This window comes from Fukomys damarensis, unplaced genomic scaffold (assembly GCF_012274545.1).
Source record: "Fukomys damarensis isolate Sample0158 unplaced genomic scaffold, DMR_v1.0_HiC HiC_scaffold_38, whole genome shotgun sequence".
Classification (NCBI taxonomy): domain Eukaryota; kingdom Metazoa; phylum Chordata; class Mammalia; order Rodentia; family Bathyergidae; genus Fukomys; species Fukomys damarensis.
This window is the reverse complement of record NW_022900950.1, coordinates 68,749,789-68,768,290: the sequence shown is the minus strand read 5'-3', so window position 1 is coordinate 68,768,290 and position 18,502 is coordinate 68,749,789. Positions and strand designations below refer to the sequence as shown.

The following is an 18,502-nucleotide window of genomic DNA, read 5'->3' as shown; positions in this document are numbered from 1 at the left end:
AAAAAAAAAAAAAAAAAAAAAAAAAAAAAAAAAAACATTATTTTCCATTTATTCTCTGAGAGGAAGGGAAGTGTAGATTACATTACTATTTCCACTTACATCTTGCTCTTCAAAAACAGAAAAGAAAGATAATTTTGACTATTAATAATAAAAACATTAAAAGAGTAGCAGCTAACACATCAAGTGCTGACTATCCATTTTTATTAGCAATTTTTGCGCTATGAAGACTTTATAAGGAAGGTGTTGCTATCATCACTTTAAAGAAGACAAATCTAAGGAACAAAGAAATTGTGTGATTTATCCAAAGTTACTTAGTAAGTCATATACCAGAACAGGAAGCCAGACAGCCCGGCTTGCACCCGTGTTTTACCACTGTCCTATGTTCCTTTTCCAGTTAAACCAGTGCAACTTCCCACTTGAAAAATCCCTATTTCCCAGGTTTTTCCAGGGCTCCAGTCCCTGGAAAACACAACTTGGTCTAGATGTACTTTATTTCACAGTCAAGAGGGGCAGCAAGAACTGTCAGCCAAGGCTAACTATGGTACTCCTCTGTGGAGAAGAGTGATATGACAAGTAGATCTTTCAGTTGGGAGGGTGGAAAGGCAGAGAGAAACAGAAGCAGAAGAAACCACATAGGGCCAAAATCCTTCCAGAACTGATGCTTGCGGATTGTGGTTGGAGGTGCATTCTGGGTAGGCTCAGTCCTGCCCATTGACACAGTCCCCCATGGACACCAACTGGAAAGGCGATCCCACGGACAAGGCAGCCATGGGTGACAGAGTCACAGAGGGACCCATGTGTCCAGCACAACAGACACAGATTAGATTAGATTAGATTAGAGCAGTCACATTTACTCCTCCTTCTGGAAGGAATCCAGAAATCCTGCCAAAACCCACGGGGAATATGGAAGATGGGTGGGGAGGCTGTCAGAGACTTGCATGGGAGCAACAGCTCAAGGTGGCATAAAGGAAACTGAGCCTTTGGGACAGAGACAGCATAAGAGCACGGCCCAGGGTAAACTGAGGATCGGGTGCTGCAACATCTTTTTCTCAGAAGCACCTCCATCCTAAAGAATGAATCTCCCACACAGCGGTACATATACACTGAGACACATGTGGCACCAACTACAATTCCTATTACAAAGTCAATCATTTAATAAATCCTTATGTGTGGGGAACAGCTAGCAGAAGTTTTATCTATTCTGTAGGTTGTCTCTTCACACTACTAAGTGATTCCTTTCCTGTACAAACGCTTTTTGATTTGATGCAAACCCACGTGTTAATTCTTGCTGTTATTTCTTGTGCAACTGAGGTTCTGGTTAGAAAGTCCTTTCCTAGACCTCTGATTTCAAGTGTTTGACCTATTTTATCTTCCACTAGGTTCAACGTTTCTGTTTAATATTTAGATCTTTAATTCATTTTGATGTTAGTTTAGCCCATGGTGAGAGATACAGATCCAGATTCAAACTTCTGCAAACAGATACCAGCACCATTTGTTGAATAGGCATCTTTCCTTTATTGTATGCTTTTGCCCCTTTGACCAAAGATCAAGTAGCTAATGTGTCTGGTGATGTTTGTGTGTCCTCTATTCTATTTCATCGGCCCACATGTGTTTTCATTCCAGTACCATGATATTTGCATAAATTTGTAGCATAACTTGAAGTCAGGTATTGTGATGCCTCCCCCTTTGCTCCTGTTGTCTCTTCTGGTTCCATATGAATTTTAGAGCTGTTTTCTCCAGATCTGTAAAATATGCTGTTGGTATTTTGATTGGGACTGCATTAACTCTGTATAACAATTTAGGGAGTATTATCCATTTTGACAACATTGGTTCTGCCTACCCAGAAGCAGGGGACATCTTTATATTTTCTGACCTCCTCTGCAATCTCCTTCGGCAGATTTCTTTGTAGAAGTCTTTTACTTCCTTGATTAGGTTAATTCTTAGGTATTTCCTTTTTCTGGGTACAACTGTGAATGGGATCATTGTCATAATTTCCTTCTCATTGAGCTCACTATTGACGCACACAAAAGCTAATGATTTGTGTGTGGTGATCTTGTATTCCACTACTTAGCTGAAGCTGGGTATTAATCTTCAGACTTCTTCGGTGGACGTTTTGGGCCTTCTATGTAGAGTATCATGTCATCTGCAATTAATGATAATTTGAGTTCTTCCTTTCCTTTATATATCCCTTTTATTTCTTTCTCTTGACTGATTGCTCTGACTAATATTTTGAGTACTATGTTAAACAGAAGCAGTGAAAGTGGGCACCCTTGTCTTCCTCCTGATTTTAGAGGAAATGCTTTTAAATTTTCCCAATTGAGTTGGCTATTCATTGATAATAAATAGCTTTTTATAAAATTTAAGTGTGGTCCTTCTATGCTTTTTTTAAAAGTTCCACTTTATTTTTTTTCTATGAAGGTAACATAATCACATGACTGAAAAACATAAAGTATAAAAATTACCCATAGACATCACACGCTGGTTCCTGGCTCGTCATCCAATCATCCATCAACCCTAGTGTGTAGGAAGTCATTTAAATTAATTCCTGTGCATTCATGAAAAATTCCATATGAAAAACAGGAAAATTTAGAAATCTATGCTTATAATCCCTCACCTCTTAAATAAAATTAATATTGTTTCATGTGGATTCCAAAATCTTTGTGAGTGAAATGCCAGCTATATTTGTTTTTCCAGCCTTGTCCATTTGTATTCTATTCCCACTGCTCTGTTATTTTGTTCTCCCTCATGCCTTCCTTCAGCTATCTCTCTTTCAAAAGTCTTATACTAGAGAAACATCTTCTGGTGATTTTTATCTGTTTTTCAGTTTATTATTTTTATTTTAATTTTTCCCCAATTTATGATTCTCATTTTGAATATTCTTGAATTGTTTTTACCCCAGTCAAATAATATTTTAACGAGTTAGATTTATTTACTTACTCCTATTTTAGAGGCCAGAATTGGTAATGCTTAAAACACTCAGCTACGGTTGTGGGAATTTCTAAATAGTCATGCAAACACAGCAGTTTTACTTGCACCTGTTTGTTTTAGAGCTCAAACTCTGCTTTGCTGGGGAATCTGGCGCAGCTTCACTAGTAGGGCTGAGAATTGTGCGGTTACCTCATTTGCACTTTTAGCAGAAACAGTGGAACTGTTTCTGGCACTTTATCCTTCATTATGATACTGTCTTTGGGCTGGCATTGTGTGTGTGAGTGTGTGTCCACATGCATGCACACATGCACATGTGTGTTTACATACACATATGTGTCGCTTGTCATAGTTACCAAATGCTCAACTCTTTATTCTCTTCAGTTTTTTAAACATGTACAATGACCGCTGAGTTTTTAAAACTGAATATTCAGCAACTATAAAGATGCATATATTTTCAACTTAGATCCATTAATATGATGAATTATTTTAATGATGTTAATAGTCCTTCATTCCTAAAATAAACCCTACATGGTCACAATATATCACTCCTTTAATGAGCTGCTAGATTCTTTCTGCTTATAATTTACTGAAGAACTTTGCATTGATATTCATACAACAAATTGGGAAACTGTTCTCTTTTTCTGAAATTTGAATGAGTTTAAATATCAATGAAATTCAAACTTCATGAAAATAATTGGAATTCTGTATTCTTCTGGAAGGCTTTAAATAGCACTGTAATTGTTTCTTCCTAAAATCATTAGATACAATTTAATATACAAAGGATTCATGTTATAATATCTATATAAAAACTAATGTCTAGTGGAGACACTAAAAAGATGTACTGTAATACATATGTTAACAAGAAAGAGTAAAATAATATAATTAACAGATGAGTAGGAAAGGAATGATAAATTGTCGATTGATTCATTTAAAGGCAAAAAAGGAGGGAAAGTAACATAAACAGTGGAACCAAACAGAAAAATATGGCCAGATGATAGATATAAACACAACTATATTAGTAATTAAATGAAAATGAATCAAATATTTTGTGAAAACCTAAGATTATTAGATAGATTAAAAACAAAAACATAAAATACAGCATGCCATTTACAAGAGACATACCTGAAACATAAAAACAAAGGCTGAATGTAAGTGAAAGGAAAACAAATATACATATATTACATATATATATATATGTATATATATATATATATACTACAAACACTATCTGAAATAAGCTGAATGAGCTATATTAATATCGAAGTAGATTTTAAGTCAAGAAGCCTTACTGAAAAGAGGGAGGGGCTTTTCCTAACTATGAACAGGTCAGTCTAAAAGTGGGGCTATCATAATCCAAAATCTATAGTGTCCTAAAATCATAGATTTAAATTTTATAAAGTAAAATTGACAGCACCAAAACCAGAAAAAAATAGGCAAATTCCTCTTCATTGTAGATATTTTAAAACTATCTCTTTCAAAAGCTGATATAATAAATTGCAAAAGGAAAACTCAGAAGGATAGCATTGGCCCAAAAACACAATAAACTCTATTGATGTCTATGATGCTCTGTACACAACAATGGCAAAATTCACATTGTTTTTCAAGTCCTCTTAGCACCATTTGCTAAAGTTACACACACAATGGGCCATAAAGCAAATCATTCCAAAATTTAAAAGATTGAAGTTCTGGCTGTGAAATCAATGAAGAAAAAATATACTTGAAAACTAAGTGCTTGAAAACTAACCGATGCATTTTTAAATAACTCATGGGTCAAAGAAATCAGAAGGAAAAAAAAAAAAACCCTCTGCAGGCCCCATGTGACCCGTGTGGGAGGTGGGAAAAGGGAGGACACATGCACACCGCACCTGCTGCCGCCATGGCCAGCTCAGGCTCTGTGTGAACTGGGAAGGAAATAAAAAGAGAGCAGCCAAGCGACCAAATCCTACTCAGCTTTGCTTCTGGATTCTCCTTGGCACAGTGCACTAGACTGAAGACAAGACTAGCACTTGGGAGCACAGTTTTCCCCAAAACTACAGTGTTCCTCTAGCACAGGGACCGGGTGAGAGACAGCCTTAGGAGATAGGCAAGGGGAGGGTGAGAACTAGACAGGGACATCCTGAGGTCACCTAGGAGGCTTGAGCTCTATCTGGCAGGATCATCAGGTTGTATAATTGTGGAGAGGCCTTATTTTCTGAGAGTAATTCAGAGTAGGGGACCTGAAGGAGATAGCATTTATTCCTGTGGTATGCTTGAGCTCTTGCACCACTGCCTACATCCAGCAGAAATTAGTGGTCTGAATTACTACAGGTCAGTATCTGGGTGGCCCAAGTGTCTTCATTAAAATCATTGATCTCTGTGCTCTGTTAAAAGCAGTTCTGAGTGATTCTTAGGGTTTGTCAGTATCCGGTTAATATCTGACACTACTGCTGTTGCTGATTTTACTATTGTAACCAATGTGACATAGTTGTTGCCCTCAATTGGCTTTCTCTGCATACTAATATCTGGATTTCCCTGAGGCCACAAACAATACCACAGGTCACTCCCAAATAACAAGGTATTGGGCCAAAAAAGCTGCAAAATCCACCACAACAAGGAAACACAAAAAGACAAGGCAACAAAATATCTTCAAATTCCCAAGTGCCCCAAGACCAGTTCAGAGGGCACCGAAGGGTTGCAAGTTGTAAGCCACACAGCACAAATGTATGAAATGGATCTATGGAGGCAAAAAAGCTCAATATGGTGCTTGGAAAGTTTAATGAAGCTATAACTAATCAGATAATGACCCTGATTAAACAAATGATCAATGAGTCTAGAGAAAGTACTAATAAAAGTCCAGCAGACCTAAAGAAAGGGATACAATACATGAATGCCCAGCAGAGAAGAGAATATGAGTCCAAAAATGTTCTGAACAAAAATCCAGTAGATTAAAAATACAATTAGAAATATGGGCAAGGTGAAGACAGAGTGTCAGATCTAGAGTACTGGGCTACAGTTAATATCCTAAAAACAAGAGAATATGAAAACTGGATTCAACAACTGTTAGATGAGTTAAAGAGTCTAATTGGAATTAATGAAAAATAAGACAGCATGAAGGGCATAAAAAACCTGTTTAAAGAAATAATAGCAGAAAACTTTCCACACATGGAGAAATAATTTAACATACAGGTAAGGGAGGTATATGGAACTCCGAATAGCCATGATCAGGGAAAAACAAAACAACAACAACAAACCCCTCCACACCACCTAACAACTAAGATACCAGAAATCCAACATAAGAACAGAATCTTACGGGGTGCTAGAAAAAAGGAACAAAATCGTCAATAAAGGAAAAACCATCAGAATTACAACCAACTTCTCAACACAAAACTTAAAAGCAAGGAAAGCTTGGAAGGTCATGTTTGAAGCTCCAGAAAGAAAAAGAAAGAGAAAAAAAAACCTGACATCATCATCCAATACAGAAGTTTTCATAAGGAATGCAGTTCCAGGAAAGCAGGAAGAAATAAAATAGGAAAATACCAGGATAGCGGAGAAAAGCCAGTGAAGAAGTGTGTACACCAGGCCATTTGTAAGTGCACAGAGGTACACCAACTGTGTCATAAGGAGTCACTTCTGGACAGAGAAAAGGGCAACGTCATGCTGTTAACTTCTCCATTTGGTTAGTCATAGCTGTCAACCTTTCCATGTGAGGAGGAGAACCCCAGGCAAGAAATTCACATTTCAGGTGACTGATTCTGCCTGTCAGGATCCTGATGTAAACCTTATGAGCACTTATAAAAGGTCCTATGTAGCAGCTCTGAGTTCCTCCAGCTGTATCACTAGCAGCTTCCACCAAGGGACACACAACCCCTTCCTTCTAGTGGATTTCTCTCTTTTGAGGGATGTGCTTATACAGATCTGCCACTCATAAAGAAAACAAGCGTCGTTCTCTATTTCCCCAGCAGTGACATCTGTTCAGAGTTAGCTCTCATTCAGGACAAGGCTCGTTCCTTCTTGGACTTCCTGATTGTGGTCATTGACATCAGTAGGTTTCTTCCATACATCTATTCTTTCAACAACCCTAGAAAAGCTGATGTTTTGCCTACACATAGCATATTTGGGATTTTATGATCTCTGAGTTTTGCCATAGAATTACTTTGTAGGCTTCTCTAGTGCCAACCTCAATCTCCTTGTTTTTCTGTGTGATTTTCAAGAACAGATTGATATTTGGCATAACTTCTCTATGCCTCATGGAAGCAGAAAGGATTGTTCGGTGTTGGCATTGATGAGGAGACATAGTCACTAAGACTTGCATAGAGATGATGAAAGTTGTGTACTTCTTTTCTGGAATATGTAATGAGCACTTTTAACATAGTTGTAATGCTAGACCTCCTCATTCTGTTCTGCAGTGATTAATTTGAGTGCCAGTTTGACCAAGTGTACTTCTGGGTGTATGTGAGAATATTTCCAGGGAGGGCTGGTGTGCAGGTCAAAAAAATGGAGTGAAGAAAATCCCATGAAGGTACTTAGTAAAACAGGCAGGAGTGGGAAGCCAGCTCTTGCTCAAGCTCTCAATTCCTGAGCAGGTGGGTTTATGCTGCTATCATCTGTAGTCATCAAACTCCAGTTCCTTCAGCCTTTGAGAGCAGGTTTCTACCAGTACTACTCCAGGGGCTTTGCCTCAAACTGGGACTGCAGCACTGGTCCAGAATGAGGAGCTACCAGTTTTTTTCAAACTGTAGATGACCCATGTGGGACTTTTTATCCTCTGCGACTATGTAAAATAATCTAATAATTATGATAATACAATAATAAGAGTATGTATTATATTGATTCTGCTTTTCTGGAGAACCCTGATGAATACACTCTCCTAAGAAATTTTCCTATTAGGCCATTATGCTTCCCAGTGGACTAGCCAAAGTAAAAGTTACTTTGAAAGAAATATCCTAATTTTCAGAAATATGGACAAGATTTATTCAAAAATATATTCATAGAAGCCGGGCGTGGTGGTGCATGCCTGTAATTCCAGCACTCGGGAGGATGAGGCAGGAGGATAGCTGTGAGTTCAAGACCAGCCTCCACTACATAGTGAGTTCCAGGTCAGTCTCAAGTACATAGTGAGACCCTGTCTCAAAAAACAAAAGAAAACAAAACAAAACAAAACAAAACAAAAAAATATATATATATATATATTCATAGAAGTACTATATTTAATATCAAAAATCATGAAAATTCATGATAGATTATGATACATTTTAATTGATTCAATGCATATGCATTAAAGTATGTTTATTTATGTAGCACTACAGGGCAACCTCACAATTTGCTGTTAAACAAGAAACCACAAGGCAATCTTTTTTCTATAAGTCATGCAAAATAATCCTGGAAAGAATCATGTAATAACTTGTCTCTTAGTAATCATGTAACTAGTGATATTTTCACCACTGACCACTTCCCTATTGTTCTTTCTATAATGAGCACATATTAGTTTGATAAACAGAAAGTAAGAAATACTATTAAAAGCATGAAGGTTGGAAATAGTGGCACAGGCCTATAATCCCAGCATTCAAGAACCTGTGCATTTGACCCCAAACTGGGCTAATAATGAGTTCAAGGCCAGCCTGGAATACATAGGTAACAAGACTCTGTCTCATAAAACAAGCAAACAAATAAAAAATTAGAAGCAAGAAAACCTAAAAATGGTGACTCAGAGCCATTCAAGCCTTTGAATATCATCCTAGCTAAAATAAAAAGGAAGGGCGCTTCAAGTGAGAGGGTGCACATTTGAGATCCCTATTATTTTATAAGATACCCAAACTCTGCTTTATAAATACATTTCTTCTCAGGAAATTAGAAAAAACAAAATCACGATGAACACTACAAGTGAGATACGGTTAGCTCAAACAGCATGGACCCAAGGTCTCTTCATGGGAGAGATTATTGCGCTTCCCAGTCGATGAGCCAAAATAAAAGCTTCTTTGGAGGAAACAGCCTGTACAAATTCTGTCTTTCTGGGCCCTTGTTACAGTAGTAGCAGCTAGAGTCAGTGGAGAACAAATTACACTTGATTACACGCTTTCACCATGCAAATTCAGACAGACTCCGGTGACTTCCGGTTCCACCTGGCCTACATTTTCACCCTCCCTCACTTCAGACAGGAATAGCCCTCACTGGCCACTACGAAATAATCGTTCAAAACATCCCTGTTATTGAGCATCCGACAAAGGAAGCTGTGCCAGTTCACCTCAGTTGTCAGCCTGACTAGATTGAGAGACTCCTGGAGAACTGATGGGCTCGTGTAGGCACGTCACACTTCTGTGGATTCACCCACTGCTGTTGTCGGCTGAACGCTCTGTCAGGAGGTGGGTCGCTGGTGGTGTGACCATGGAGACTACCTCTATATAGCTCTCTGTCTGTGGTTCTCTTCCCAGCTGCCATGAACTGAGCAGCTTTCCCCTGCCTGACATTCCTACCTTGGAGCCTGTGGACCATGAACTGAAACCATGACCCAAATTACCTTCTCGTCCCTTAAATTATGGGTGTCACGTATTTGGTCCCAGCATTGGGAAAGCGGACCGATACAGATACCAAAACTAAAAACTCCATAGATCACGGGCCGGGGATTTAGCTTAGTGGTTCTGCTGCCTGCCTTGCAAGCACAAGGACCTGAGTTCAATCCCCAGTACCAAAAAAAACTCCATAGATCAAAGAGAACTCATCAAAGAAAAATACAAAGCACATGAGACTTTTTCTTATGACTTCTGCTGACGTACTAGAGGAAATTCCTGTTTAAATTTCTTCTATCTTCCAGGCATTATTTCAAGAAAATTCCCCTGCCAAAACTTATCTGCCCCAGAACTCCAGAACTAATCACTGTAGGATATTGTGAAATAATGGATATTCATTTTCATCAGTATGTCAGGGTCACAGGACAATTCAGAGTCAAATTGCTGTCACCGAAAGTCCACCTCCAAAAGGCTATCCTGAGGGCCAGGGATTTAGCTCAGTGGTTCCGGTGCAAGGACCCGAGTTCAATTCCTGGTACCACCCCCCCAAATGCTATCCTGCATCAGCTCTGTGCTTTCAGTGTAGCAACTTCCAGTGCATGGGTACCCTACCCAAAAGACTGCCAGACAATGCGTTGTTAAGTTAGAGAATTCTCAGTAAAATTTCTAGGAAATAGAATTGTTTGCAAGGAAATCTGTGGAGTCAAAGGTTAAGTTTTGGCATATAGGTAACTACTGACTAAGAGTATGTTACTCATATTTTTTTCTTTTATTTTTTATTTCCTTTAATATTTGCCTGTGCCAAAAATGACTCAGCAAGAGTGGAACTACCCGTTCTTTCTCAGGCTTCTTGTGAAGAGTTTCCGTTTCTGTAAAACGCCCATTGCTTTCTGCACTGTTAATCTCTATATATAGCCTACAAAATTCTGAAGGAGTTACACAGAAACTGAAAGTAGAGATGAAATGCATCCAAATTCCAATAAGAATCCCGGTGCTTGGATTTCCATTTTGTGACTTTATTTTGTTTACTTCTTGAGTCTGAACTTCATCTTACATTGTTCTCAAACATTTTTTTCAGAAAATATGATTAGTCATTCAATGATCTAATTTACATGTTTTTTTCCTCTAGCGACCTTGCATCTGCAAACTAATTCAGAAGTTGGGTAATTGAATTGCATTTGCTCTATAATTTGAAGCAAACCATTCCTTCAAAATTAGCCTACTATTGTGGAAGAAAATGAGAGGCCGAAGTTCATCTTATATGCCTAGAACTGGCAAAATAACACCCACAGACCAAATCTCACCTGCCAGTTGTTTTTGAAATAAGCTCCTGGGGGACCACCCTATGTATCCACAAAGCCAGCTGCTTTCCAGAGACAGTGAGGAGTTGACTAGCTGTGTCAGAAATTATTTGGACTGTAAAGCCTAAAATATTTCCTATCTGACTCTTTTAAGAAAAAAAACAAAACAACAATTTGCTTCCCTCTCATATCCTCTGTCCTCAGAAAATTATTTAAACACCCTATGATGAATAGCATTTTTTTTTCAACCACAATGTCCTTTTCTTAGAACTCCGAGCATGTGTAACTTTACCTGGCTGGCCACATCTTACTTCTCATTATATCTGTCATGTAAAAGTATCAACATGGTGTGGTGCCATTTGAAAACATGGCTTACATGACTTCCGGTAGGCTGGCTGTCTGCGGACATGGGCTTCTGGGCACTGTGTGAGGTCACCAGCGTAGGACTCGATGGAATACTGCCACAGAGAGCCAAGCGGTCGTACACCCAGCTGGATTCTGCAGGAGGCAAAGACAAGGATAAAAACATCAACATCGGGCACTGAATAATCCACTTGTCCTTAGCTGTCCAGCTAACTACATACCTCATCAGGCCATAAAGGAAGAGAAAGCTTCAAAAGCCAAGACTGAAATTTTTGTGTGAATCTTTCCTACAATCTTCAGAGTTTTCCAAACTGTATCTATATTGAGCATCCACAGTAATTCTTCACACGGTTCCCTAGCCAAATGTGTTTCATTTTTACCACAAAATAACACAGAGCAAATCTCCACTCATATACTTAGCATCAGAGAGTAAAATTATAGATACTTTCAGGCTGTAAAGTATATGTGATTTTGAGGGGATTAATGTATGTCAATGCATTATAAAATTTAAAAAAATCTTAAAATGGTATACCTCCTATTTCTTAAAAAAGGTAATCTAACTTATCCCTTTATAAAAAATAAAGTAGTGGGCCCAGGATCTAACTTGGTGGTGCAGTGCCTGACTGGTAAGCGTGAGGCTCTGAGTTCAATTCCCAGTACCAAAAAGGGAAAAAATGCTAAATAAATAGAGAAATAATATTACCTTCATTTTAGAAAATAAATTAAGAAATAGCCAGATTTTGGGATGTCCCATAATATTAAGGAACTTATATTAATAGTAATAATTTGTCTTAGATAATCTTGGTTCTGATCACCACGGAAGTAAAACTTCATGCAATTTTAAACAACAACAAAAAGGCTTCACCATTCTGTCTGGACATCTATCATATGGGATCATCCTACATTATTTATTTTCAAAATATTCAGTCAAAACTTATGGTATGTAAGAGCTGCTTTTAACTGTTAAGAAACTCACCTACTACTGGAGAAAAACCCGCCAACAGCTAAATCCGGCTCTTGAGTGTTTCAAAAGGAGAATGAAGAAAGCTCCGAGAATGAAGCCAGTGTGAGGGATTAATTCCATGGGGATGAGGAAGATGAAGGACTTGGAAAGACTTCAGTAACGAATTGACAGAAGAAAGGAACACTGCTTGCAGAGGCTCAAAATTCGAGTGAGTGGGGTGGGATGATATTTTAAGAGACTTTTGAATGTGACTTTACTCTTAACCTAGAATTAGTGAGTAGAACTCAATGTTAAAATAAAGAAGCATTACATTGAAGAAAATTCTACAGAGAGTTCTGTAACTGGGTTGAGACATCTACTCCAAGGCTGCCTCAGAGGGAAAAATAAACCTTTCTACTTCTACTATCTCCCCACTCATCTACTCTAAGGCCTCATCTTCATCCATAAATAAGTGACTCTAAAACACGGGGGAGAGGAGAGAGAGGCAATGACTGCAAGGGCACCACCAGTCAAGGGCACGGTGGGACCGTGAGGAATTGTCTCATGGATGGAACTGTGCCCCCTACCCAAAGCCACCTTCATACGGCTAATCCCTAATCTCCGGTGCAATTGTCTTTGGCGATGACACTTCATGAAAGTAACTCTGCTTAGATGAGGTCATGGGAGTGAGACCCCATAATGGAATTCGTGCTCTTATAAGAAGAGAAACCCAGGAGCTAACTTGTAGCTTCTGCTTTCCTCTCCTCCTCCCTCCTCTCCCCTCCTCTCTGCTCTTCTCTTCTCCCTCTTTTCCTGGCATGTGAGGACACGGCAAGAAGGAGCCATCTGCAAGGCAGGAAGAGAGCCCTCATCGGAAACCAAATCAGCTACCGTCTTGAGCTGGACTTCCCAGCCTCCAGAACTATGGGAAGTAAATTCTCATTGTTTACGCCACTTGTTGTATTGTAATTTGTTATGGTAGCCCCAGCTGTCTAATATAGATTGTTATTAGCCTGTCTGGATATCACATCAGCAAGGATAGTTAATCAGCCCTCAAACCTAAGTGTCCAGAGATTAAAAGAGAACTGAGAGAAGTGTAGACTTTGTTTCCAGCATTTGACCCAGAAAAGCTGTGTGGATTTCTCCCAAATTAAAGTTGCTTCTTTATAAGGCAACTAGATTTGGTGGTCTATAGGACCAGGGGAAGGAACTGAGTCAGCAGGAAGAGGTTCAGCTTAACATCCACAGTGGATCAGTGTGGAAGCTACTGCAGGTGTGCAGAAGATCTCACACACATGTCCTGAAGGAGACTCCAACCTCGGAAGCCTCCCCCACAAAGGCAGCAATGAATGTTGGCCTAGTTAAACCAAGACATAACTGGGCCTTTTACTCTAAGCCACCCTCTCAGTCGCCAACCTCCAGGAGAAGGACAGAAGGCAAGCAAAGAAGAACACATTCTGTCCCTCCTTTTGATCACATGGGTTCTCACCTAAGTTGGAAGAACATATGGAAAAGAGGCTAGACTATGAAATGCATCAGTCTGCAGTATCTGCCGGACACCTCACTGCCTGATACAAAATTCCGCACGTGCTCGAGTCACATGCAACAGAATAGTGATGGGATATCACCTACACACATCCTTTAAACCACCTCTAGAACATTTATCATATCCAATACAACATGAATGCGATGTACATAGTTGTCACATTGTATTGTTCAAGGAATGTGCTCCTGGAAAAAGTCTACATTCGTTCAGTACAAATACAACTGTCATGGTCCTAACTCTCTTGTTTTCTCCCATTGACTGACAATCTTTCTTGGTTCACTGCCTCCCAAACTCACTTTTTAAAAATTTACATATTCATGTATTGAATACATTCAATAAACATAAACAATGATATAATGAGTAAGGGAAATATAAACATTATGAGGATTTTATATTTTTTTAAAAAGTAAATTCTTGTTAATTAAGAAGAAAATTCTGTTAGTTTTCCAAAATATAGAACTGGTTTCCAACCAAACAATGTCATAGAATTAAGCACAATGGTTAATGAGGCAAAATTCACACAGAAGGTGAGGTATAAGATTACATTGTAAAAAAGGACTAAGAGGTAAAATAGAGAATGTGAAATAGGAAGAAAAGGTGCACAGGGGAAGGGGAAGTGAGGGATGAGGAAAAGAAAGAAGGGAATGGAATGAATATGAGAAAAAGTAAAAACAGAAACAAAGTCTTTGTAGATTGGGAAGGGTGGAGGGGTTGAAGGGAGGGCAGGGGAATGAGGCAAAAATAAGAGCCAAGATGGATTATTAAAGGTGCAGATTTCCCATGATGAATGGCATTATCTTGTATACCTAAAATGTACTAATAAAATTAATTTTTAAAAAAGATTACAGTACTCTGTTAGGTCCTGGGATGAACTTCATTTTGACAATCTCTTATCTGATCCATTTATATTATGCTGTATAATCAAAAGAGTAAGCACAAGCTTTATGAAGATTTGTGTTGATCAAAAGCACTAAGGCTTTTGAGAAAAAGTTTTTGTTCAGTGTGAAAGTTGACCTTAGACACAGCCATCAGTCTTACAATTTTGTTCTCTTTTGCACTCTCCTCTGCATTATGTTCGTGTAACAGTCAAACCCTTAATCCTAATTTTACTGTGCACTTCATTATCTCTAAGGTCCTCTTCAGATTTCCCTCTTACTAGTCTTCTAGTTAGCAATATTTTAAAAGTATCCAGAGCCGGCTGTCAAACACAGTAGGCATTAACTCTACATGGCTATTTAAATTTACAAGTAAATTAAGATAAATTAAAACTAGACATTCACTTCCTTAATTGAACCCGCCACGTTTCCAGGACTGACAAGCCACGTGGAACATGGCTACCACACTGGGACATTGCAGGGATAGAACATTGTCATCAGTGCTACAAGTTCTACTGGACAGCAAGGATGAAGATGATGGAGTACAAAAACTTATTTTCAGACAGATCTAGATTTGTTATGTGGCTTAGCAACTAACAGTAAGATTTAAGGCAAGGTAATTAGCTTGTCAGGACCTCAGTCTTTTTCATCTGTAGAATGGGGAAAATGGTACCCACCTCATAGGGTTATGGTGAAGGTAACTGAGCTCTTTCATATAAATGGCATAGGACAGACCTTACCATACAGGGAGTTCTCAAAAATACTGGCTCCTTAGGAGCATTTATCCCCATTGTAAAAATTACACTTCACCATAAGTGGTCACATCATTCCTCACATTCTGGCTACACTTCCTCTCCTATAGCACTGGCAACAGAATAATTTGTCATTGCATCCACAAAGCCTAGCTCAGTGTCATTATAAAGTGTCAATTTGCAATGAATGAAGCTCACACTAATTCCTTCTTAAGGAAAGTCTTACTATAAGAAAAATGTCAGGCGAACCAAATGTGTGTTAGTGATTTGATTGACAGGCTGATGCAAGTTCTTTGCCAAGTCAAAGACTAGGAACAAACATTTCTATATCTTGGATTGCAATGGTCTAGTTGGGAAGACAAACTCTGGTAGGGTTTCAAATTCTCTCTCTCTCACACACACACATAAAATGGCTGCAAAACTTAGTCCAGAAAGGGAAAATCCTAGTAAAGCAGAAATAGGGGGGGCAGAAATAAGCTGGAACAATCAAGGTGAGGTTTTTATAGCTGGTAAATTTTGAGCTGAGCTTTGAACTGCATTGGAAGAGCAGTAACTGGAGAAGAGTGATGAAGAACCAAGAAAAAGGGAAAAGAAAGAGGAAGGTAAAAGCCTTATAGATTCAGTTCTTCAAGAATATAGAAAAATTTTCTTCATTCCATAGGCGATGCCATATTGTGTTTACTCCTAGCTTCCAGAAACAATAAACTAGACAGGCTTGAATTTAACAATGGCTAGTTTTAGCCTCTCTGTTCTACCCACACAATAGATTTATGAATAGAAATTATTGCATATAATATTAAACTGTAAAAATACATGTGGGGAGCTATTCTGATGGTCTGCTGAACTTCAAGCATTTGCAGTTAAAGATAAATGAGCCCCAAATCCCCCAAAAGTGCCCAGGTATGCATTTAAAGTGAATGTTCTTCTTTTGAACTCTTCAGGTATTTACATTAAAAAAATCCACATAAAATTATTCTTTATCATAAAAATCAGCCAATCATTACTAAACAATTTTCCAGTACTGCCACTATAGATAATTGTTTAACTATTAAAATGTATGCTGTGATTTATCCCAGCCGTAACGACACCAATCTCCATGTGATCAAACAGTGCCACAGTGGAAGGCTTTTCTCATCTACTGTGGCGGGAAAGACCATATGACAATTTGTAATGATGCACATTTTCTATTACCTGCTGATAATAATCTATCAGTGGAAACGACAGCTTAATGATATAGCACATCTCCTGCTGGCAAATAACCGGATTCAAACATTTCTCCCGCTTCTCAGTAATCCCTGGCAGGAGCAAGAAGTGCTTTTACCACAAATAACACAATTAAATAAAACAAGGTAGGGCAAAGTGATCTTTTCGTTAAACACAGATGCACATTAGGAGATATAATCCCTCAGTACCTATCCTGTCCCAAATGGTAAACTAATATTGGTTGTCATTCCTCTAACCTCTGATTATTCTTACTGATTAGGCCCCTGTCATCTCCCATTACAAAAACTCAGTTTTTATGAAATGTTTAAAAGGATTTGCAGTGAACACTGAATCTGCATCAATGGACTGGCCACATATTCGCTGTAGTAGTCCCAAACATCTTGTTTCTAAAGCTCAGCCTGCTGGCTCCTTCCTGACATGTTAACCAAATTTTATATAGCGAAGTAGTAGTGCTTAGAGGCAGGCTGTCTCCATTAATAAAATTTATTTGGCAGTTGGCGGTTTGTTTGAACTCCTGAGCACTTGGGCTCCATGCGGCTGCTGGTTCTCTCCTTGGACCAGACAGAACTTGCCTATTTTTTATTGCACTGCTAGGTTTTTCAACTCTACCCTTTGTCATATGAAAGAGTATTTGTCCCCATGATGGGAAGCTTAGTTTTAGTTCTTATCTCCCCCTTCATTGGCCCCATTAAATATTCTTATTTCAATAGTAGTTACCAAACTATTACTATAAAGAAGTAGCCATTTTTGTCCTTTCTAATTTTTGCAGCTAAATTCTCTCTGCCTTATATCACTGCTCTCCTGCTTCTTGGCTTCAAGGCAAAGAAAATGGGCTTTATAGACATCAACACAGGCTGGCTCATTCCTTCTTGGAGATCACAGGTGTTACAGTCTTAAGATTCTGATCCTTTCCACTGGGTGTTCTTGTCACAGGAAGTCCTTGGTGGCTGCATATCCATTGCCTAATATGTCAGATTTCTCTTTCCCTTCTTTCTTCCTTTTTTTTTTTTGACTAAGGTATCAGGGGATATAGGTAATAGAAGTAGGTAACTTGCTTCTCTAAATAGCTAAAGCTGTGCTGTTAAGTGACCAAATTACTAGCAAAATGATTCTTTGACAAATACAGACTGTGAACAAAGAAACTGGAAAGTCTCATAGACATGACATAGAAAATTATCACCGTTCTGGGTAATTGCATTTACTGTAGTGCATGGTGATGTTTTGGGATCACAAACAAATTCTGTAGATGTAGAATATCACTTTAATGGTGTGAGTATTCACCATATGTTCTTTCACTCTACTTCTCATAAGCTACCATGTTTCTATTCTATTCATCAGTAAAATATTAAAAATTTCAAAAGCATAGTTCGTGAAATGTTGGGACCAAAGACTCCTGGATGAATTGGAGGCTCACTAATCTTCATAGAACTATAGAATAGGCTGAAAACCTGGAGACTTAGGTCCTGATATTAATTCTATCTGTGAGCAGCTATAACCCTAGTGAGCTATATAACTTTTTGTCTCTAAACCTCAGTTAACTTCCATATGAGATTAGAGGTGTCTAAAGTCCTGCCTGGGTTCTAAGTAACATCTACAAAGGTCACAACTGATTATCTCAACATTATTGAATTCATCTGTTGTATTCATTGTCAGCAGCACCAGAATGAACAACCCAGAGAATTTCTTTGGTCTAATCAGTTACATTTTCCAGAATAGAAGAAACTGCACAAAGATGAAATATGTTGTCTATTTTTTCACAAAGATATAAAACTAGGGTTTGACAATGTGTTTTGGATTTCCATTTTAATTCTCCACTAGGAGTTCACTCAGTTAACAGAAGCATAAAGAATACATACATATTATGACACTTCTCTACATTAACATCCATTTCAAAGCATGCCTAACATGCCAAAATCTAGGATTATAACATGTTTGGGGTTGTATCTCTGTATGTACTGATTATATATGAAAGTCAGTTTTTGTAGGCTTTGAGTATTTTTCATTTTATATTTTAGGTCTAATTATCTATTATGCTGACATTAACTGTCAACTTGATTGCTTTTCTTGATTTTTTTTTTTTTTTTTTTT

General features: G+C 38.3%; 1 protein-coding gene across 1 annotated transcript in view; it reads right to left on the bottom strand.

Annotated features, from left to right (window-relative positions):
- Il15 (interleukin 15) overlaps nt 1-18,502 on the bottom strand; it is a 79,587-nt gene that overhangs the window by 48,469 nt on the left and 12,616 nt on the right. Inside the window, exon 2 of the mRNA XM_010639867.1 lies at nt 11,088-11,209. The gene's annotated coding sequence lies outside the window, so the exon portion shown is untranslated. The remainder of the gene's footprint in view (nt 1-11,087; nt 11,210-18,502) is intronic.